The sequence below is a fragment of the Furipterus horrens genome, unplaced genomic scaffold (assembly GCF_987537825.1).
Source record: "Furipterus horrens unplaced genomic scaffold, mFurHor1.1.pri manual_scaffold_3, whole genome shotgun sequence".
Lineage (NCBI taxonomy): Eukaryota > Metazoa > Chordata > Mammalia > Chiroptera > Furipteridae > Furipterus > Furipterus horrens.
Window position 1 is genome coordinate 95,340,082 of NW_028327173.1, and position 24,358 is coordinate 95,364,439.

At 43.4% G+C, this 24,358-nt stretch overlaps 1 protein-coding gene across 1 annotated transcript in view; it reads right to left on the reverse strand.

The window, feature by feature from the left end:
- The window catches only part of LOC150015542 (uncharacterized), a 70,576-nt gene that overhangs the window by 25,926 nt on the left and 20,292 nt on the right, over positions 1–24,358 (reverse strand). The window lies entirely within an intron of this gene.

Here is a 24,358-nt window from a genome sequence, read left to right on the forward strand (position 1 = left end):
TTGATCAGAGCACTGTCTTGTCTCCATTCTTTGTGCCTCTTGCCCCTTTCTCATCCTCACTCCCCCTCTAGGGTCCTCGTTGCTCGACCTGCGGGACGGGTCATCTAGCTATTGCCCTGGCTGTCATTCCAAGAGTGGGTGGGTCTGCGGACGTTTTAGGAACCTGGGGTCCCTTTAAACAAGCAGACTCTGTTGAGAGACCTACAGTTTCTTCCTCTGCCCCAACTCCCACTGGTTTGCAGAAACAATGAGGCTTGATTTTCCCTGGTGCTGAGATCGTGAGCTGCGTGGTCTGGTCAGGAGCTGGGAACGCTCCCCAGGTATCCCTCCCCACTTTTTAAAACGTGTGACTGGGCATTCTGATGGCCTGCCACTGCCTCCACTGCCGCCACCGCTGCCCTGGCTCTGCCCCTTCTACCTGTCTGGATGAGTATTTCTTCTTTATATCTTTGTTTGTTGGACTTCCATGCAGCTTGATTTTCTGGAACTTCTGGTTGTCTCTAGTTTTGATGTAGTTGTATTCCTTCTTAGTTGTGGAGGGAGACGTAGTGTGTCTGTATACACCTCCACCTTGGCCAGAAGTCTGAGTATTATTATAGTTCTTTATATCTTTGTTGGACTTCCATGCAGTTCAGTTTTCTAGTAGTTCTGGTTGTTTTTAGTTTTGAGGTAGTTGTATTCCTTCTTAGTTGTGGAGGGAGATGCAGCATCTCCCTACACCTCCATCTTAGTTAGAAAAAACCCTATAAGCTTGTTAATGAGCCCTAGTAATGCAGAATGTCTCCTTTTAGATTTTCTTATATTTGGAAAACAAAAAGACTTAAAAATCAGCAACATTTTGAACAAAATTATAAGAATAATAATTATTTTTAGTTCACTCAATTCCAAAACTAAATACTTTTGTTTGTCCTGATTATTTGCTAGTATTTTTTTTATGAATTTGTTTATTTTTTAGAGTTCTATAATATTCATCTAGTTCAAACATATGATCTGCTTAGAAACCTCCAATTTAAAGTTAGAGTTTTTTTCATGGATTTTCTAAAGCTGTAACATATTAGTAAATGCATCAGAGTAAAAACAATTACTGTCTATAAATGACAAAACTTAAAATGACATGGTTACAGAGTTTATTATAATGCAATTGATAAAAAATTATTTTGCTTTTCCATGAGATAACATTCCAAAACAACCACTTCTTGGTAAATAATAATTACTGTAAAATGACATAGAAAAGACTATAAAGCCCACATTTTTTAAGATTCAATATATAATTTTAATATATAAAGAACAAATAATATGCAAGATTTTAAGACACTGCACATGGCTTATTGGAAGTGTGTTTTGAGCACTGTAAATGATTCATGAACTTTCAATATGTGGACCACAAGCACCCAGAGTACTACTGCTGGATGCCTCCACAGGGAACCATCACTTTTGACTTGTCTGGTGTCACCAGCACTGCTACCCCTGTGTGCTTCCTGTTTGAACATGGCTCTCGATCGGCAGCCGTCCGTCTCGAGAGACGATGGTGTAGCTTCTTAAGAGTCTATCTGCACCACCGAGAATGGTTGTGCAGTTCGACTCGGGAGTGACACGGTATCTGTCTCCTCCCGTGTTGAATCGACATCTTGCGATGACGCTGGAGTGTCCTCTCCAGTGAAGCTGAAGCTACAGAGCCTGGGCAGGGTGATATGGAGGGTCTGCTGTTGCCCATGCAGCAGACCCCCCCTCTCTTCGCAGCTGAAGGGTCCAAGGGAAAGACGGAGTCAATACAGCTTGGCTTCAGGTGCGCTGCAGGAGTTGCCGGTGTTGACTACAACGTCAAACCGCCTTAGGGACTCCGGCTCCGGGGTTTACTCCCTTAGCCTTTCCCCTGAAGAGGTATGCCGCAAGGCAGCAGAGGTTTTTTGGAGTCAGAGTTTTCCTTCTCTGATGTGCCCTGACTGGAAGATCGAACCAGCGACACTTAGCTCGCAGGCCGACGCTCAATCCACTGAGCCAAACCAGCCAGGGTCTTATGTTTCTTTAAACACCCATAAACACATATCCTTGCCTCCCCCCTACCAAACCTGGCTAGTTTTAGAAAAGATAGAGAAACCGTTTCCCTACTTCCCAAACACAGTTCGGCTTTACCAGTAGCTGCCAATCATTCAATTCTGATTGGGGAGACCTCGTCTGTGTTATCAGGTCCACCAGCTTTTAATCCAGAACCTCATGGATTCTCAGCCTCCTTGTAAACTGTATAGTTAGTCCTTTTGTAATCCACATGGTCAGTCTGTCCCTTTTCAAAGCAGCAAGGTATGTCCCTTCCTTAAAACTGCATCGTCAGTCCCAGTTAAATTCACATAGTCAGCCTCAGTCTCAGTCAAATCCGCACAGTCAGCCTAGCTAAAATGTCTGCGGCTTATTTTTAAATACCTGACTATGTCCTCTGATGCAGTGGGTGTAGCAAACAGTTCTGACCATTCACAGAACCTTACGTAGGCTCTGTGTGCTTTTTCCATACCGTCCCCTGGTTCAAGACTCCTCCCATCTACCTGAGGCTTTGGATGCATTAAAGCCATTTTGCATAAAAAAGACACTAGTCACTAGCCTCAGGCATGTGGAGGCATTCTAAAAGCTGCTTCCTTCTCCCCATCCCCCAGCCGCAAACTCTGGGGATTTTTGGACTCCCCTGTTTCTGTAACATCCTGGGTGGTGGTCCTTGTGTCCTGGGCAGTGGTCAACTCACCCTGGAGTACAGTGACTCAGATACTGTCTTGATTGCTTGCAGTCCTCCAGAGGCGCAATGGTGGAACTGCTTATGGTTACCTGGAGTCAAGGTGGGTCATACCCCCAGTTCCTGAAACAATACATACATCAATTACTAAGCTTATCAGCTGCTACCTGAAACTAAAATTTTCCATTTGAGTGCCCCATCACCTTCTCAGATTGCTGGCCTATGGTATCAATAAAAGTGCAATTATAATCCAGTCCTTGTCTCTGCCCTTTGGCTGAGAGCTGACGGGCAGCACAAGCCCCAGACTCAGTTGCCCTCTGGTTTCAGTTCTGATGACTCTGGTGGAATAGACTTCAGGACTTTCTGGTAATTCTGGATATTTGACAGGGAGCCCTATTGGCTGCCCAGACTGGGGTACTCTTGGATGTGGATTTGGGGACTCTCTAGCAGCTGTCAAGTGATTTCACTTGGGAACTCTCCTTCTCTGATTCTTGGCAACCCCCATCACCTCACTTTTCAGTAGGAGATTGGATTTGTGCTCAGAAAGCCCACCTGGTTTATGGCCTTTGGTAATCTGGTGGTCTACAGACCCAATCTGGGCTTTTCTGTAACAAATAATCTGGTAATCTGGTATTTCTGGCAGGGGTTGATGGATTCCACTTCAAAACTGGGTAAGTGGTAGGCAGGGCTCAGTGAAAAATCCCAGTTCCCCATTGTGGGATTTGGTTGGAGCATGCTTCTGGCTTTGGTATATGGATTTTTGTGTGTTGTCTGCTTTTGTTTTTTTCAATTAATTGTCTTTTGGTTTTTTTTCTCTGTTGCTCCTGGGATGAAGTCAGTTTCTGTTTAAGAGTTCTCCTTTGTTTTTCTTGTTTGTCAGTGAGGTCGTGATAGAGCTAAATCCACATGGTCATGTGCTCCTGGGTGAGAGAGCACATGAACAAATAGCAAGTGCATAACTGGGTGGGCAAGTGAGAGAATGAGAGAAAGCTTCTCACCTGGGAGCATGCAACCATGTGGATCTAACAGCTACTGGACCCACAGCAGATGGCATGTGCTCAAAAGGAAGCAGCTCTCTCTCTTGCTCATGACCTACACTCACACAGTGCCCTAGCGGCCACGTGGCGCATGGCTGGGCAGCTCCACATGCAGACTCCAGGAGGCAACCTGAAATGAACTGTAGCTAGAAACATACGCTAAGCTAGCTGGATGCTGAACTGGACTGGACTTTGATACGGCCCAGAGTCTCTGGACATTGACTATTTCTGTCCAGATTTTCCATGGTAGGACAGAGGGAGATGAGACATTAAAAACCCAGGGGCCAGCTTCTATTTCCACATGAATAAACCATGCTATACCACCATCTCCTGTGCGTGGGTTTTTGGAATGCTTTCCATGATCCTGTTGTCACAGATGGGCACAGGTAATCAGGTTTTTGGTGATTGTGAACAATGAATTGAACCAAACACATAGAGTTTACAGCAGAGAGACAGCAGATTAATTAAGCAATAGTGCACTTCACAGAACATAGGAGCAGGTCAACTCCGAGCAGAGATTGACCCTCAATGGCAAGAAAGATTCTAATCTCATAGGTTAGATATTTTCTGGCTAGTTTTGGTGAGTTTTTATTGCACATGTATAAGTAGTTACTTTTAAGCTCTTCAGCAGATGGTCTCATGATGTTTTCCTTGATTGCCCACCTGGGGAGGGAATCCCACAATGCTAGTTTATTATAATGATATTATAATGAAGCAGGGGTCATATAGCATCTTCTGGTCAGGTGCAGTCATAATCGACAATGTCTCTGTGCTTTTCCAGAAAGTGGGGACAACCAGTCTTAGAACAGGGTCTCTGTCCTGTATCAATGTCCCTTGTCCTAGTCCTGGGGCACCTCCAGAATTTCCTCCCTCTTATCCCCTGCCTCACTGTGGAAGAACCTAATTTCCACTGACAATAGTATGGTGAGAGCACTGCTGATTTGTCCTCACAAATTGGGATGATGCAAGGCTCAGAGATTAGGGTCCTTCTCAAACTGTCCTTAAGAAACCAGAGCGCAAACAATAGTTTGGGGTTTGTGCTCCCTGTCATCTCAGTCAAAAAACAGACAAGGACTGAATTATAATTGCACTTTCATTAATACCAGAGGCCAGCAATCTGAGAAGGTGGCAGGTAAAAACCCTAACATCCATCTTATCTTGAACTTTCAGAAGCAAGTTTATATAGGGGGATGTGGGAATCTAGAAGGGGGAAATTCCTAGGGGGAGTGCAGAGGTGCTGTTTCTCCAGGAAGTAAGGAGAGGGGGAGCTGAATGGGGAGGCCCTCAGCTTCTTCCCCAGGGGGCTCCCTTTGTTTCCATTATCTTGTTATCTCTTGGTGCTATTTCTTTGTTTGCATTAGCATTCCTCTCTTCCACAGACACCTGTGGTTTATGGCCAGGGAGGCTATGTATTGTTTGGTTAGGGAGGAGAGGTATAAACCTTTCACTCTCAAGTGCCCTTGGTTAGGGGAAATAAGTTCTTGTAATTCACCAGTTGGCTGTAAATTGCTAAAATTGTTTGTCCTTGTTTAATTTCTTTGTCTCAGATTTTCCATTCCACTTGCCCAGGAATTTTCCTAGCTTCTTACTATCCTGTCTCACAGAGGAAACTTCAAGAAGACTGGGTATACCTCCCAGCTGTTCACACCTTCCAGAAGAAGGGAGTGTGTGTCCTTTATTTACCCCATGCCTGCAGTCTCATCAGAGCTCTGCTTCTTACATTTTGTCTCTGGGCAGTGTCTTATTTTAAATTGGCCTTTCTGATATACTATCACAGGCAAAAGGCAAGGTTTGTTGCATTTGGTCCTTTAGAAGAGATCAATCTTCCAGCAACACTATGTGTTCACAACCTTATAACATATTCTCTGCTGCCAGTCTGGTCTTTGTCATTTAGAAGTGACTCATGACCAAAATGGGTATCTCAAATGAGTCTTTGGGAGTGGCTTCTATCAGTTTTTTGAAAGAACTATTAGGATATGATAAGATATTAAGTATTGTAATGCTGTTAACTGGGTATTGCCATATGTCATTTGAATAACTTTCCTGTTGCTTGTAGAAAACACTGCAATGTTTATAACTGAGGGGATTCAGAATTTGCCCACCCAAAATATACATTTTGGAATATTGATTATTTTAATTGGTTATTTTTTAGAAACAAAAGACTCAAAAAGAACATTTGACCCTTCCCCTTTACCTGGCTAAAGAAATTGATGTAGAAACACCTGCTTAAAGGAAGAGAGCTATCCTAGTATCATCAGAATATAAGTGTGGCAGACAGAAAAAAATATATAGCAAAGCCTGTTTGTTGGGCTCTCCTGTGTTCCATTGTTTCTGGATGGCCTAGTGTAGGGAACTGCTCCTCGTGGTTTAGGGAATTGTAGCCCCAGCCTGAGCATGACTGCCGCTGGCATTCTGGCTGTGCTTGTCTTTAAGTCTCAACATAAGGCTGGGTGTGAAACATAACCGAAAGCCACTCAGAGGGTTTCCGTGGGAATTGGATTTAAAGAATGCTTATTATGCTTTAGAACTTGCTCTGCTTATCTTTTAATATAACATAAACAATCTCTAGCAAGAAATGTATGAAACCTTGTACCTACTGCCAGTGTGGCGGCAAGATGTTTGATAGACCCTGACACAGACTAGTCACTGTACCCTCTGTACTGTCTACTGTAATCCTAACTCCTCCAAACTATTGATGATTCATGAATCTTGACCTTATATCTCTCATGTGTATCCTCCTCAATAAAAGGCATGAGGGAAGAAGGTCTAATTGCTGTTCTCCACTAGAGAGAGCAGTCACCTTCCTTCCCCCAGACATAATGAAATGTCCTGGGTAAAAGTTATTTCATCAGACATAATAAAATGTCCTGGGTAAAAGTTTGTTCCGCCATGGTCACAAAGACTCTGCTGGACAGAGGAGCATCCAACCGAACCTAGGGTGTGTGAGGCACATCCACCTCATCCAATTAAAAATAAAATTAGTCTGACCCCAATATCTGAGGCAAAAAGTATTTTTATAGATGGCTCAGGAAAAACAGAAAAAGCAGCCATTACATAAAGGGAAGGACAAAATCGAAAAGACTGTGTAACTCACAGCCATTCATCCACCCAGAGAGCTGAACTCCCTGGAGCCATTATGGCCCTCCAACAATGGCCAAATAAACCTCTAAATTTAGTTTGTGATTCTGGCTATAGAGTGTATACTATACTCCACATAGACCAAGCTTTACTTAAAAAGTCTATAAATCCCCAGTTACATAGTTTATTCCTAACCTTACAAAGTCTAATTAATAGGAAAACACGTCCTATATTTGTCACCCATATTCGTTCTCACTCAGGCCTTCCATGCCCTATGACAAAAGGCGATGAACGTGCTGACACTTTAGTCAGTGTATTAACTACCTTCCAAAAGGCAGTTGCCTCTGATCAGTTTTACCACCAAAATTCTCAAGCACTTCGCAAAGAATTTGGCATTCCTTGCTCTCAAGCTAAGCAAATTATTTGGGAATGCGCAAATTGTCAGGAGCTGAATGCAGCACCTTCCAGTAGTGGGACCAACCCTCGAGGATTGGCCCCCAAATTAATTTAGCAAACAGATGTTACTCATTATTCACCTTTTAAAAAGCTTAAATAGCTCCATATATCTATAAATACTTGTTCTGGAGCATTACATGCCTCTGCTCTTACAGGAGAATCTGCTAAGCATATTTGAACACATTAGCTTGAGGCATTTAATTTCTTGAAACGGCCACAACAAATAAAAACTGACAATGGCCCAGGCTATATAGCCCACTCCACCCAAAATTTTTAATAAAAATGAGACATTAAACATAAAACAGGAATTCCATATAATCCAACAGGCCAAACCATAGTTGAACCGGCCAACCATACTTTTAAAAACCTTCTCAAAAAACAAAAAAGAGGAAGTATGGAGCCTTCCCTGAAGAATCTAACTAATCTAGCAATCTATACTTATAATTTTTTAAATTGTGATAACTCTCTTACTACTCCTATGGAAAAACACTTCTGTCGTCATGGACCAGAAGGTAGAGAACCTCACCCCCTAGTGTTGTATCGGGACCCTCAAGGAGCACAGAACTAGGAAGGCCCGATCGATTTGCTAACCTGGGGGAGGGGATAGGCCTGTGTTTCTACCTCTACAGGATCTTTGTGGCTACCAGCAAAAAGAGTAAAAACATACCATGGAAGGTGACCAGCACCAGGAGAACAACCATGCTGAATGCATCAGGCGACTCAAGGATTTGACTGACCGGCTATCTCAGCTGGCGATAAAGGAGCACCGAAATCGGAACCAGGCCCGGAATCAAGCTTGAAACCAAACGCGTCAACAGGGTCAGAGGAGACTGGCAAGAGAAGTTGGGGGAATACAGACCCTCCTGAATCTAGGAACATGACCTGGGTAGATTTAAGAAACCTAATAGAGCTGAGGAAGTAATGGACATTGTTAAAGCTCAGGACACCCCTGAAAACCGTTTTCTAGCTTTTTTTTTTTAAATAATTGTATTCATAGTTTTCGTTTGTTTGTTTGTTTGTTTTTTAGAGAGAGGGAAACGGAGAAAGAGAGGGAGAGAAACATCACTGTGTGGTTGCCTCTCACTCGCGCCCCCACCTGGGGACCTGACGTGCAACCTAGTAATGTGCCCTAACTGGGAATCGAACCAGCGACACTTGGCTTGCAGGCTGACGCTCAATCCACTGAGCCACAGCAACCAGGGTTTCGTTTTCTAGCTTTTTTTAACTATAGTGTTCTCTAATTCTATGAGAACTCTAACAATTATAGCTATACTGATTTGTCTCGGAGGTCTAGGCCTCTCTGCTGAAACAGAACATGTATATTGGAGTCATGTACTTGATCCACCAGTTTTTAAGCTCCTTACTTGGTGGAACTCTGAGCTTCCCCTGTCCAAGAATGACACCAAGTGGACAGGAGGCACCTGGCTCCCACCTGATGGGCCTTTAGAAGTAAACAAACATTGGTTGCCTGTTCCTACCAATACTATGTATATATCAAAGCATTTACCTGCTTGTTTCTCCATGCTATCTGGCACCTTATGTTTACCTTTAATGAATAAGTTTTATGCCCATGCTGTTTATAAGAGAAAGCAACAAACTAATATGTCCATGATAGAAACAGTCAGGATCCAAAAAGAATATCAAACCTCAACCAGTACTCCCCTGGAGTTGCCTCTTTGTGATCCAATTAACCAACCAGTGAAGACTATTACCTGGTCATTCTGCAGAGGCACAAAAGCCTCCACTATAAGAATTCCTGGCACTCCCTTACAAGCTGAGAATTGGGGAGCCTACTGGGAAATTGAAGGTAATACCAGCAATAGTCTAGTTATGGCATTTCCCCATGTTACCCATGCCAAGCTAGCATGGTCAGGGCTAGGTACTGGGGCACCCATTATTCACATCACATCTCAAAATCATAGTAGCCCATGGCATATAAATATATGAAAAATGGGATTGCCATTTATAGAAAGAATTATAGGACTCTTCTCTTATAATCAGGATCCTAAGACAGGAAAAAGTTATTTTGGTATCAAAATCTTAAATAAGGCATGGATTACTGTGTGCATCTCTCACCCTTACTTGTTTCTTGCTATTCCTGGGGTGCCACAGCTTAATTATAATCATTCTTTTAATTTATATTATCTTCATGTTACTGCTAGCTCTATTTATGCTAGCTGCATCACTCAGACCAATGTCACTCAGCTTAATTTAACAACCATCTTCATGGTACAAAGGCAATCAGAAATTTGGTTGCCAGTTAATATCACCAGGAAATGGCGAGACCCTAGAGGCATCACCACATTTAATCAAGCTCTTGCTGAGATTAGAGTCCGAAGCTTTATAGGCACTTCTGTTGCTTGTATTATCTCTGCTGTTATTGTTCTTGCTACAGCTGTCACCGCTATGACTGCCCTCGTGGAGTCTGTCCAGACTGCCCATACAGTGAAAGCCTTGCTCACCAACACCACTCAAGAGATGATCCAGCAGATTTGCATTGATCAGGAAATCCTGGCCCAACTCTCAGCCATGGAATCAGCCATACTGTGGCCTGGTTACCAGGCAACAGCTCCCTTGTGACCTAGGGTTTTCAAAACTCTACATTACTCCCCTGAGATGGAATTCCAGCCAGCATTCCTGGGCAGACATCAACATCATCTTCGAGGGGCCTTTTCTACCAATCTTTAAGGTCAAATTAATCAATTGCAGTTTGAACTCCATCAACAGCTTATGGACTTTAAGCAACTTGCGGAACAAAAAGTGTTTCAAACCCTAAGTAATAACCTTCAAGGCTTAACCATAAAAATTGGTTTCAAGGTCTAAATTTACGTATTTGGATAATGGGAGCAGCCGAATGTTTATTAATCATTGTCATACTCTGTGTCCTTCAATATACCTACAAGTTATTTACTTGTGATCATATTAGAGAAAAGGAAGTAGCAAGTTCCGTAGGCCTATCTACTATAGGCATCACACACACACACAAAAAAAAAGTGGGGAAGGGGGGAGATGTAGGGAACTGCTCCTCGTGGTTTAGGGAATTTTAGCCCTGGCCTGAGCATGACTGCTGCTGGCATTCTGGCTGTGCTTGTCTTTAAGTCTCAACATAAGGCTGTGCAGGAGACACAACCAATAGCCATTCAGAGGGTTTCCGTGGGAATTGGATTTATTGATGATTCATGAATCTCGAGCTTGTATCTCTCATGTGTATCCTCCTCAATAAAAGGCATGAGGGAAGAAGGTCTAATTGCTGTTCTCCACTAGAGAGGCAGTCACTTTCCTTCCCCCAAACATAATAAAGTGTCCTGGGTAAAAGTTATTTCATCAGACATAATAGTGTCCTAGGTAAGAGTTTGTTCCGCTGTGGTCATGAAGACTCTGCTGCACAGAGCAGCTTCCAACCGAGCCTAGGGTGTGTGAGCCACATCTGCCTCATCTGGCACCCGGACAAGGGGCAGGCACTCAAGAGAAGTGACACCTGGAAAGGCTGCGGGGCCAAGATCCAGACCACAGACAACCACACTGCACAGATTAGAATTTTGGTGCCTCGCCCAGGGTAAGGGCTGCAGCCCCCAGGCTCTTTCTGGAAAAGGCTGCCTGTGTGGTTTAGTTCTGGAAAGGAGGATTTCTTTCTGCCACTCTCTCTGGCAGGGGTTTTTGGTTTTGCCTTTCTCTCCTCTCATTCAAAGGACCATGTTGGCTTCTCTCGTTCAATAAATCGCCACAAAATTGCAGGCACGGGTCGAGCAGTTAAAAGCCGATGGGGCGCTCGCCACTTGCTGTCTCCCGTGACAGGATAAGCTGGTACACAGACCAGCTTAGAGCACTAGGCACCTGCCAGCACAAGTCAAAGTCCATTCAACGTCAGAAACACAGTCACAAGCACTCATTGCCCAACCCCGTGGCGTTTCCCACCAATTAGGATTTTCTCAGAACGAGAAAAGCTTTAGGCCAGAAATAGGATTTAGATGGGGGCTCTGGTGATGACCAAGCTCCGAAGATAAGAGGCTCTTCCTCCCTCTGGCCTGAATTCTCGGGTGGCCCTATGTGAGGGGGACTTGGCAGAGGTGTCTGGGGTCATCCCCTGAGACGTGTAGGAGCCTCACAGAAAATTCCCTTTGCAGTAATATAATTTTTGGCTCGTCCGGGGATGTGCAAAATAAGAACTGGTCATTCAGCACTCCCAGGCCTTCCAATTGTTTTAGACGACTGGGAGAGAAACTGAGACATGTAAGAGAGGTTGGGATGACCAAGGCGTGACCCCCTTGGGAGCCCTCCTCACAAGCAGCACACTTTGACCCACCACACTAATTAATCCCCAGTTTAGAATTAGGAAAATTACTGGTCCATTTTGAACAAGAGGCAGAAAAGGGGGAAAAATCAAAACCGAAAAAAAAAGGACCCACTTCCCATGAGAGAATGGGGTCAGGGTTATCTAAAAAACAAGAGCTTTATTTTCAGTTGTTACAGCAACTGGAAAAAGGAACTGGATGACAAATTAAGGAAAAGTATCTAATTGATTTAGTATATTTCTTAAAAAACAAAAAAGGGAGAGTATGAAGTCCTCCCCAAAGAACCTAACTAATTTAGCAACCCAATTAGACTTAAGTTTTAAAAAACTTACTGTGTTTCTTGTAGAATGTTGAGTCAAGAGAATTGTGTATGTTGCAGAAAGTCCAAGTAAGTCATAGATTGACTGTGTAAGTTGAAAAAGAATTGTGTAGGGAAAAGGAAAGAAAAAATAAAGCGAGGAAAAAAGAAGGCATAAAGAAAGGAGATTGTGTATGGCACGGAAAGAAAGGACATTCGAGTGGGTAACTCAAGAATAGAGGTAAAAAAGAAATAAGAAGGAAAAGTAAGCATATGAGTCTTTAAAACACTGTAAATTTTAAACCTAGAAGCTGCAGTCCCAAGAACAAGCTGGGCCAAGCTTGCTATCTCCCCTGCCTGCTCTAGCCTCTGTGAAAGCTTGCAAGGTCTCTAGATGCAGTAATCACCAAAATAAAATTGTTTCTCTTTCTCTAGCTTCAAAGCAAAAACAGGGGGCACTCTACACTCCCAACTCCCTCCCAGGGAATAGCTGCCACTGTTTAACCCCTTAATTACAGAAATAGGCTTGTCTCTGCTTTACATGCACAATGTCCTAGGTTTATAATATCATCAAAAATGCTATCATTCCAACAAAGGCCCTGCGACTGGGTATCTCCACAGTCTTACAGACTCAAAGTCTGGATTGTAAGTTATTATGTAAATTAACCATTTTGTACAAGTTTACTCATTACAGGTTTCTCTATCTGCCTGACAAGCTCCTAGATCCACCCCAAACAGGGGACCATATCTTACTGAAGACCTAGAAGACTCAAGGCCCTAAACAGCTGCTAACTAAACAATAGGCTGGTCCCTATGACATCCTGCTGCAAATCCATATTAATTAGGAAATCCTAGCCCAACTCTCAGCCATGAAATCAGCAGTACTGTGACTGGGGGAATGACAGAATGCCCCAGTCACCTGACAACAGCTTGCCTGCAACCATGGATTCTTAAGACTATATGTTACACCCTTAAAATGAAACTCTAGTCAGCATTCTTGGGTTGACAATACATCATCAATAGAATACCTTTCCCACCAGACTAAAAGGCCAAATTGATTGCCTACAATTTGAACTTCATCAGCAATTTATGGACATTAAACAGCTTGCTAAACAAAAAGTGTTTCAAACACTAAGTGATAACCTCCAATAGCTTAACCCTAAGAATTGGTTTCAAAAACTAAATTTATGTATTTGGATAATGGAAGCAGCTGGATGTTTTTTTTTTTCTTTCTTATTTTTGTTTACTTTTTATTGTGAATATTGCCAAACAGGGATAAAAGTACAGAATAGTATAATGAATCCTCTTTTTTCTTTTTTTTAAGTATATTTTATTGATTATATTGTTACAATAGTTCCAATTTTTCCCCTTTGCTCCCCTGCACCCAGCACACCCCTCCCCCAACAATCTCCCACTCCAAGTCCATGCCCATGGGTCATACATACAAGCTGTCCTGCCTCACCCTTTCATATATTCTTCTTCATTTTTTAAAAAAATAATTAATTAATTATTTTAACAATAAGAAATAACAATCCCTTTCTCTCAGACTTAAGACCCTTTATAGTCTTATAAAGGACAATGGGCAAAGGTCTCAAGTCCTCTAGCTGCTTCAAGCTGGACATGGTCGTCGTCCTACCTACCCTTGGGTTCAGAAATCCCTAATAAGAGTGGGGGTGTGGAGGGGAGGGTGGCCTTCCCACATGGGGAAGGATTGTGAAGACTGCAGGTTGGTTGGCTGTCCCCAGACAACGGCATGCTTGATTTAACAGGCTGACATCCTTGTTGTATTCTGGAGGCAACAGATTTCGCAACATAGTTAAAGGACATCATTCAACCCGTAACCACTAGATGACAAAAGACAGGTATTAATTTTTCAATGTCCCACATTAGGGAAAAGAAGGGCTTCTTTGGGGGAAGGTGTGCCAGATACATCTCACCTGTCCGAAACCCTTTTGCCCATAATACTTAGTTTGGACTGAGGGAAATATTTTAGGTTTGCCCCCCTCTCAGGCCTCTGGGCTCTTTCTGTCCAAGCCTTTAGGACAGAAAAGAGAAACCAGTTTTAAAGTGAAGCCCACAGACCACCCCATTCTTCACCAACCCAGCCACTTAGTTCAGCCAAACCATTGAGTCTCAGGAGACAGCAATGCAGACAGGATTAAGTAAGGCCTATACGTACACAGTCACCCAGGAAATGAGATCATAGGCTTATGCCCTTTGAAAACAGAAAATACATGTTAATTTATGTAACATAACCCACATACAAGTCTCTAAATCTGTAGGACTGTCTTATCGGAAAGACATCCAGTTGCAAGGCACTTGACATTCTTCTTGCCTGTAAATTAAACATCCTTGATAATGCCACAGACATAGCTTAATTTTCAAATAAAAACAAATTTTAAATGAAAAGAAACCTTAAAGATGGCTAGCTGCACTACTTTATAGTCCACCACTGAGCATTGTGATTTTCCTTGAATCGCGATTTTTCTCCCTAAGATTACCCTCCTAGTCATTAAAGGGACTGCATTAAGTCCATTTTTAATTTATCCTGTTCATTTGCATAAACACAACAAGAGCAGAAAATGATCACTTATGATCTTTAGTTCCACTATGCTGGAACTTACGCAAGGAACATTTAGGGTGACCTTCAGTCTGCCCTTCAAGGCACAGAAGCAGAACCACATACCTGGCATTCAGCCTTGCCTGTAAACACCTGTCTTTTCCAAGTCCTTCTGGTTTTCCATTGTGCCTTAAGGTCCCATCTAGCCATCTTTCAGGAAAACAACCTTGATTCCTTCCCTGGAAATACTGCCATGGACCGCGCATCCATCCAAGGTACCAGGTCTTTTATCTCGTGGACTTTTATTACCTTTGAAAGTCAATCCCAGTTCCTCAGGGCTTTTTGGTAACAACCAAAGCCCAAGCATGTCTCCTTCAGGCATGACATTCCAGTCAAAGTCTTAGTTAAAAAAAAACAAAACCTCTCTTAACAAGTGGTCTTATTAGTTTTATGCAAAGAAACCTATGTCATTACTTACTTCTCTAGAATACCAAACTCTGGAGGGATCAGATAGGGAGAAAAATATACAGTGTGAAGGAAAATCCTTGTCCTTCTAATATTCACTGAACTTGCATTTGTATTCTTTATATTTTCACGTTTTCCCCCACTAAAAATTTTTTTTGTTTGTTTTTCCACTACAGTTGTCCCACTTTTTTCCCCCTCTTGCTTCCCTGCACCCTGCCCCCCCTTCTCCCACATTCAGTCCCCACCCAGTTGTCCATGTCCATGGGTCATTTATACATGTTCTTTGACTAGACTCTTCCCCTTCTTACCTCCTTCTCTCCCTCCTATCTCCCCCTTTGTAACTGTTAGTTTATTCCTTGTTTACATACCTCTGGTTCAATTTTGGTCATTTGTTTGTGTTGTTCTTTAGTTTCCTGTAATAGGTGATAGCATAAGGTATTTTTCTTTCGTTGCCTGGCTTATTTCGCTAAACATAATTCTCTCTAGTTCCAACCGTGTTGCTGCAAATGGTAGAAGTTCCTTCTTTCTTTCAGTATTTATTCATTGTCATTTTCCCCCTTTGTACTCGTGTTCCTCTCTGTCTCTCTCTGTTTCTTCATCTTCTTAAAGCAGACACCTTAGCATCTCTTGCAATGCTGGTTTGGTGGAGATGTATTCTTTTAGCCTTCTTTTGTCTTGGAAACTCCTTATTTCACCTTCGATTTTGAATGAGAGCCTTGCTGGGTAGAGTATTCTTGGTTGTAGGCCTTTGTTTTTCATTGCTTGGAATATTTTTTGCCATTCCCTTCTGGCTTGTAGTGTTTCTGCTGAGAAATCTGATGATAGCCTTATTGGAGCTCCCTTGTATGTTATTAGCTGTTTCTCTCTTGCTGCTTTTAGGATTCTCTCTTTGTCTTTGAAGGCTGCCATTTTAATTATGATGTGTCTTGAAGTGGGCCTGTTGGGGTTCATCCTCTTTGGGACCCTCTCTACTTCCTGGACTTGCGTGACTCTTTCTCTCCTTATATTAGGGAAGTTTTCTGTCATTAGTTTTTCAAAGAGGTTTTCTATCCTTTGCTCTTCTTCTTTTCCTTCTGGAATTCCTATGATACAGATATTATTATGTTTCATGTTATCCCGCAGCTGTCTTAGAACCTCTTCAGTCTTGTTCAGTCTTTTTTCATTTTGTTGCACTGTCTGGGAGTTTTTGTCTAGGTTGTCCTCCAGCTCGCTGATCCGATCTTCTGCCCTCTAGCCTGCTTTTAATTCCTTCTACTGTGTTCTTCAATTCAGAGATCATATTCTTCATTTCCTCCTGACTCTTATTGATAGCTTCCATGTCCTTTTTCATGCTGGTGTAATTCTCAGTAAGTTCCTTGTATTTTTTCTGGAGTTCTTTGTAGTTTCCGCTGAGCTCATTGAGCTTCTCCATAATCCATGTTTTGAATTCTATACCTGATAGTTTGCTCCCCTCTATTTCATTTAGCACTCTTTCTGGGGATTCTACCATTCCTTTCAATGGGGGGGTTGTTTCTCTGTCTCCCCACTTTTGTGACTCCTATTGTTTGTTGGTGCTTCTTAGAATGGTCTGTACTTCCTGCATCTGCCCCTCGTGGCGTCAGATCCTGTACCAGTCTGGGCCTAGGCAGCCTGTTGGAGACTTCCAGGGATCTACTGCCTTTGTCTGTCTTCTTTAGTTTTTAATCTATTCAATCTGTGATTAGCCGTCAGGCTTAAGGACCGTGGGTGTGGCAGCTTAATTCCTGCAGGCAGGGCTTTTGCTTCCCCTCAGGCTGACGCCACTTGGAGGGGAATGGTCTGCCTGCAGTGTGGGGATGAGTCATCACTGGGACCTGGTCGGCCACTTTCCCAGTTCTCCCCTCAAATCCACCACACCAAACTCTGCCCAAGCATCTCCAGTCCTCTTTGCCTTCCCTCTGCTTGAGCCCAGGGTAAGTGGTGACAAAATATTTTCATATGTGATCCTCTTAAGAGCTCTTTTTCTCCAGCTGTTTCCTGCTAGCAAGAAACCCTGTGGCTTTTCACTTTTCACAGCTGGATACTATTTTACTTTCCACTCTGTTGCTGTACGCTGGGAAGCCCAGCTGGGGGTTTAGACCCTGCCCTTCTCAGGGGGAACCCCCAGCTGCTGAGCTGTTTCTCAGTCCCTTCAGCTGCCACCCGTGTGAGCCCAGCCAGCCCTTCCGCGTCTCCGCACTCCCTACCCGTCACGTTGTGATGTAGCGGCCTTTTCTGTCTCTCCGTGGTTATAAGACTTCTCTCCAGCTAGTGTTCAGTTGGTTATTCCAGATGATTTCTCCAAAATTAATTTGTAAATCCAGACTAGTTCTGGGAGGAAGTTAGTGTAGCTTCCACTTACTCCTCTGCCATCTTGTTTCTCCTGGATGTTTATTAATCATTACTATACTCTATGTCCTTCAATGTATCTGCAAGTTTTTTACCTATAATCATATTTTAAAAAAGCAAGTAGCAAGCTTCGTAGGCCTATCTACTATAGGCATCACAAAAAAAAAAAAAAAAAAAAAAAAAAGGTGGGTGTGGAGGTGTAGGGAATCGCTCCTCATGATTTAGGGAATTGTAGCCCCGGCCTGAGCATGACGGCTGCCGGCATTCTGGCTGTGCTTGTCTTTAAGTCTCAACATAAGGTTGCTTGTGAAACATAACCGAAAGCCACTCAGAGGGTTTCCGTGGGAATTAAATTTAAAAATTGCTTCTTATGCTTTAGAACTTGCTCTGCTTTCTTTATCATTAATGTAACATAAACAATCTCTAGCAAGTAATGTATGAAACTTTGCACCTAATGCCAGATGTTTGATAGACCCTGACACAGACTGGTCACTGTACCCTCTGTAGTAGTACATGTAATCTGTTACTGTCGACTGTAATCCTAACGCCTTCAAGCTATTGATGATTCATGAATCTTGACCTTGTATCTCTCATATGTATCCTCTTCAATAAAAGGCATGAGGGAAGAAGGTCTAATTGTTGTTTTCCACGAGATAGGCAGTCACCTTCCTTCCCCCAGACGTAATGAAGTGTCCTGGGTAAAAGTTATTTCATCAGACATAATAAAGTGTCCTAGGTAAGAGTTTGTTCCGCCATGGTCATGTAGACTCTGCTGGACAGAGCAGCTTCCAACTGAGCCTAGGGTGTGCGAGGCACATCCGCCTCAGCCTAGCAATAATTTGTTTACCACATGTTTGTTTTTTCTCATCTACCTGTGGATTGCCTGCTTTCCCTTGGATCAAGACCCTTGCCTTTCCATCCTTGTAACAGGGGCTGATGATACTGTTTAAGATACTTTCCATATCAATGACAAAGAGATAGGGGAGCCTTTCCTGAAGAAGAGAACCAGAAGGAGAAAACCAGCCATAAGGAAAGGAGCAAGGCAGAATGAAATGTGCCAGCCTTAGGGTGGTGCTGGGCCACGTGGTTTGAAAGACTGCAGAGGGATTCCACCAGCCCACCATCAGGTCTGGTGTGTAAGAGAGAGCCATGATGTAGCAGCTATGCAGTTTGTAGCGAAGCTGGTTCACAGTGAGAAGGAAGAAGCAGCAAGCAGCTATGCAGTTTATAGGGATGATTTAGCCATGTGGTCTAGGCTAGTAAGAAAGTAGGCATGCTGCTGCTTTGTTTGTGTCCACTCCAGCTGGCTCCAAAGCCACCAAGGACTCCACCTTGTAGACTGGACTCTCTCTGGACTCTTGGAACTTGGGACATGTGGAGAGGACTCTCTTAGGACTTGTGCCTTTCCTGGACTTCACCATGATCCAGTGTAACACAGCATATGCTTTTCTGGACTATTATATGGAGTCTGATGACTTCGTACCCAAGATCCTGAACAAGAGAGCTGACAGATAAGCAATGGAGAACTATTGGATTTGGGGTTGGGGAACAAGGGAAGTTCTGGGTCTCAGGAGAAAGCAGGGCTCTGAGATGAAGTGCTCCCAGCCCTCCACCTCCACCCTAGGTTGGAGTATTGTAAATAATCATCTGTTTTTCTTGACACTAATTGTTGGGTCTTACACCAAGGTGGCACATGAAGAAGCTCCCCTTTGCTTGATAGCATTGTTTGGCCAGAATGGCATATAAGCCTCAATTGCCCATTATGCCCTCAGGTCTCTTCTTACTTTTCTTTTTTTTCTGTAATCTTTGATATTTTATTTCTCTTTTAGTTTATTGATATTCTCTTCTCTAGTTTCCTAAGGTAGAAAGTTATATTACCGATTTGACACCACTTTTCTTCCTTTTTAGAAAGATTTTATTTATTTATTCTTAGAGAGAGGGGAAGGGAGGGAGAAAGAGAGGGAGAGAAACATCAATGTGTGGTTGTCTCTCATGTGCCCCAACTGGGGACCTGGCCTGCAACCCAGGCACGTGCCAAGACTGGGAATTGAACTGGCGACTCTTTGGTTCACAGGCCAGTGCTCAACCAGCTGAACCACACCAGCCAGGGCCGTTCTCCTATTTCTATGAAACCTCCAAATGTATTATTCTGTCTTATATTAATTTGATTATCAATCCAGTTAGAATTTAGAGAGGTAGGATAAAAATAATTTTTTTCTGCCTCCACATTTCTGTAAGAAAAAACGAATAAATGTAGGTAGTTGCCTGGGAACTTATTTTTTATCCTCCATTGGAGGGCAGGGGTTCTAGCTCCAGACGAATCAGCGTTTTATAATATAAATGTGTGATAAATGTTCATTTAATTAGATTGGGTTAGCTAAACATTTGACCTAATTATGGATTTATGGATGGTTTAAACAGTATGGTAATTATTTTTTTTCCTCATTCAAAGTCCCGGTTGATTATTTAGACACAACTTTTCCTTGGCTCATTCACTGTGATCTGATTTTTTTTAAAATACGGCTAAACGAATTCCAAGCCATCTCTAGCACTGACAATAAAACCGAGGGTTCTTTTTTTTAAAAAAATATGCTTTATTGATTATGCTGTTACAGTTGTCCCAATTTCTTTTCCCTTTGTTCCCCTCCACCCAGTGACATCTCTCGCTCCAGTTGTCCACGCCCCCTTAGTCCATGCCCATTGGTTGTGCATATAGTTCCTCTCAACATCTTCCTATCTACTCCACTCCCTCCTACTATGCTTCCTAATTCCTGTACCATCTCCCTCCCTTTCCTCCCTTCCCCCTCCCTGCTGACCTCCCCCTATAATGTTCTGCATACCTATAATGCTTTTCACACTCTCGTTGCCTACTTAGTTTGCCTTTGTTTCGGTTCCCGAGCTTCTGTTGTTGGTTGTGATACAGCTTTCATTTTAATGTTCATAGTTTTGATCCTTTCTCCTAAATAAGTCCCTTTAACATCTCATATAATAGTGGTTTGGATCTGATGAATTCTTTGAGTTTTACTCTGTCTTGGAAGCACTTTCTCTGCCCTTCTATTCTGAATAACAGCTTCGCTGGATAGAGTATTTGTGGTTGCAGGTTTTTGCTTTGCATTAGTTTGAATAATTCTTGCCAGTCCCATCTTGCCTGCAGAGTCTCCTTTGAGAAATCAGCTGACAGTCTTATTGGGACACCTTTGTATGTAATTCTCTTCTCTCTTGCTCCTTTTAAGATTCTCTCTTTATCCTTAATTTTTGACATTTTGATTATAATGTGTCTTGGTGTGGTCCTCCCTAGGTCCAGTTGTTTTGGAACTCTCTGTGCTTCCTGGACCTGTAAGTCTATTTCCTTCCCCAAGTTAGGGAAGTTCTGCTTCATTATTTTTTCACATAAATTTTCAATTTCTAGTTCTTCTTCTTCACCTTCTGGCAACCCTGTGATTCGGATGTTGGCCCGCTTATAGCTGTCCGATAAGCTTCTGAGCCTCTCCTCATTTTCCTCACTTCTCGTTTCCTCTTTCTGCACTGGTTAACTGTTTGTTCCTTCCCTATGTTCCGATTTGTTGATTTGATCCCTGGTTTTCTTGCCCTCACCACTAGTTTTATATGTGTTTTTGTTCATTTCAGCAGGACTAGCCTTCATTCCTTCCCTGTCTTAAGATCTGCTGTTAGGTCTGTAAGCACTTTTATAAGCAAAACTCTGAACTGTGCCTCAGAAAGGTTTTCTATCTGCTGCTTCATTAGATTAGAAATTTGATGTCTGGTCAGCTGCGTCACTGGAATCTCTATCATGATCTGTGCCATCCTGACCGTTTTGTGTTTACCTTTGCTTCCGGGGCAGGGCTGTCACACTTCTTACGCTATGGGGTGGGGGGGAGCCCTGTGCACTTGTCACAACGGGGCATTTTCTGCGGGGGTGGGGGTCCACGACGAATTCCTGCCATTCAATCTCCGCTGAGAGACCAGGAGCCTCCTCCTCTGTCCCACCCCCACCGGGCCTCACAGTCCAAGGCAATGAGGGTCTACCTTCCCCGACTTTGGAATCGCAAGCTGACAGGTTTGGTCTGCAGCTGGGGGTGCTCCCCAGGAGCTTCTTGCCTCCCCTTAAATACGGGTGTCTGTGCTTACCGCCGTCCTGCCGTCATCACTGCTGCTGCCGCGGACAGCACAGCTTGACTTCTCCTCCCCAGCTTCGCCCCTCCTACCTGTTCGGGTGAGCACCACTTCTTTATAACTTCATACGTTGGACTTCCATTTATTTTCTGGAACTTCTGGTTATTGCTGGTTTTGCAGTAGTTTTATTCCTTCTTAGTTGTGGAGGGAGACAGGGTGTGTCAGTCTAGGCCTCCATCTTGGCTGGAAGTCTCCTGTGTTTGTTTGCTTCCATGTCCCAGGGAGAGCTGTCGCTCCTACTATGTTTAAGGGGCGGAGCCTTAGGTATTGGTCAGTAACGGGCGACCTGTTTCACCACGTTGTGGCGATGTATGCGGGGGAGGGGTCTGAGAAGGAACAATAGCACTTGCCCAGCACTCGCCTCTTTTCCAAGCACTTCTCCCACTTCTGTACTGGACTGGCGCCCCTCTAGCTGCTGCTCTAGCCATTGTTCCCAGGGTGGGTGGGTCTGCGGACGTTCTAGGTCTGTGGGGGCCCTTTAAACAAGCAGACTCTGCTGAGACCTGCAGTTTCTGCCTCCGTCTCAACCCCCACTGGTTTGCAGAGTCAAAAGCAATGAGGCTTGATTTTCCCTGGAGCTGGGACAGTGAGCTGCTCTGGTGAGGAGCTGGGAACACTCCCCAGGTGTCCCTCCTAACTTTTTAAAATGTGTAACTGCACTTTTTGCCAGCCTGCTGCTATTGCCACTGCTGCCACCACCAAACCATTTCCTCTCCATCTGGGTTTCGCCCCTCCTAACTTTCTGGATGAGTGCTTCTTCTTTATATCCTTGTTTGCTGGACTTCCATGGCCTTGGATTTTCTGGAACTTCTGGTTGTTTCTAGTTTTGAGGTAGTTATATTCCTTCTTAGTTGTGGAGGGAGATGAAGCATGTCTGTCTACGCCTCCATCTTGGCCAGAAGTCAAAACTGAGGGTTCTTAATGTTACCAGACAGGGGCCTGGCCCTGAGTGGGTCTGCCTAGGGCTGGCTGTAGTGAGAGGATTCTTGTCTTCATATAGAAAAGATTTCACAACACAAGTCCAGGTGATTATCAGGATACATTATTAAAGCTGGGAGAATGAAATAAGAAAGGGCTTAGCATAGAGGAAGCAACAGGAGAGCCTTGACTGGCCTGCTGTTAGTTCTCTGGGAAGTCAGAGAAAAGGGGGTTTGGGGAACAGGTTCATAGGATTAGCCTGGAATAAGCTGCCAGATGTCCATTGCCTTATAGTTTAAGAGACACATGGCTGTGAAGAAATAAGTGGCAGAGGGGAAGGAAAGGAAATGCATAGATTGCTCGTTAGAGGGAGAGCAGGTAGGCACTGGGTCCTTTGTCTTGAGGCTTTTCTTTCTTTCTTGTTGGTGGAATCTTAGGGAAGGTCTTGGGAGGATTTTAGTAGAAGATTCATCAGTTCTTCAGGTGTGTCCTTTTAGAGTCACGATCTTCGCTAATTTGTCAGTAGCAGGGCAAGGGGTGTTTTGTCTTTGCAGTTGGTCCTGGCATGGCCCACCTGGTTTTGCTGCTTTTCTGGGTCCAGAATTGAAATACAATAGAGACCTAGATGTTATCTCCAGAGATAAAAGTCCAGGGGAGCAGAGGTTACCCTGGGGTAAAGGTTTGCATTTTCCTAGTTTTGCCCCCTGCTAGACACTCAGGTCTTCCACCTTAGTGACCATCTGCACCTGACTGTAAATTGCTCAGCCATTGTGTTCAGCTAGTAGTCTCAGTTTTCTTATTCCACTTGCCAAGGAGTTTTCCTAGCTCCTCACTATCCTGTCCCATTAAGACTTTGATTAAATTTATCTTTAAATCCTAGCTCTAAAAATCATTCATTCATTCTCTCTCTCCCACTACCCCTCGGAGACCTAGCCTTTTCCCTGGAGAGTCATCAACCCCTAAAGCAGCAGCAAATAGTAGACCAGACCAGATGCATGATCACAAGGTCTGGACCTCTGGCAACCTAATGATAACACCTTGACCTAAATTATGTTCCAATTCCTGAGCCCTCAGGTGGAATGATCCCTCCTGGATACTTTCCCATTGAATGAGATAGAGGGACAACTGAACAGACCTCAGAACTGTCCTCAAGAGCTGAGGTAATTACCATTACTTCATGTTCAAACAGTCAGCTCCCAGCAGAATCCCAAATCCCCTAACCTACAGTGTTTTATGATTTTTCCCTATATAACACAGGGGAACAATTTTTAATATAATTCCTGTTGAGTTCAATTTTTCAGCTGTTTTAGACTTAAATATGCATGCTGATTTCAAAACTGCAGTTAGTTTTCTTCTATCACGTCAAGTTTTTTCTCTACAGCTTATCTTAATGCAACCACTCTAGGCTGGATTGAGCCTGGATCCAGGGAAGCACTAGTGCTCTCCTATTGGCTGAGAGCAAACCTCCCTTGATTGGGGAGGGGTGGGGGACAACCTTGAAGACCAGCGACAGGTTCATACTTGTCTAGGCTATTCAGTTACACATGAGACAGTGTGGTGAGAGGTTGTGTGCCACTGTATATAGTGAATTGTATTCTGAAGTGTAGTCCGAGATGTTTTCTGTATACAAGGAGTTAGCAGAATTTATTTTTTTATTTGCATATGTACTTATTTCCTTTCCTTCAGATCATGTCTGTCTCTGCCATTTCTCATCGTAAGTGCCTAAACAACCCTGATTTGTTTTGTTTAAGCTGTGGCAGTTTCATCATTCCCAGTCAAAGGACAAACATCAGCACATTTGTCAGGCAAGCCTATTTTGCATATTTTAAAGTAAAACTAGGTGATCAAAATAAGTCTTGAGGCCCTCACAAGGTGTGCAAGCGGTGTGTCAAGAGTTTACGGATGTGGACGAAGGGAAAACGTGATAAATTCCCATTTGGCGAGAGCCCAGAGATCATTCAAGTGACTGTTACTTTTGTATAGTGAAAACGTCAGGATATAACAAGAAAAATTAAT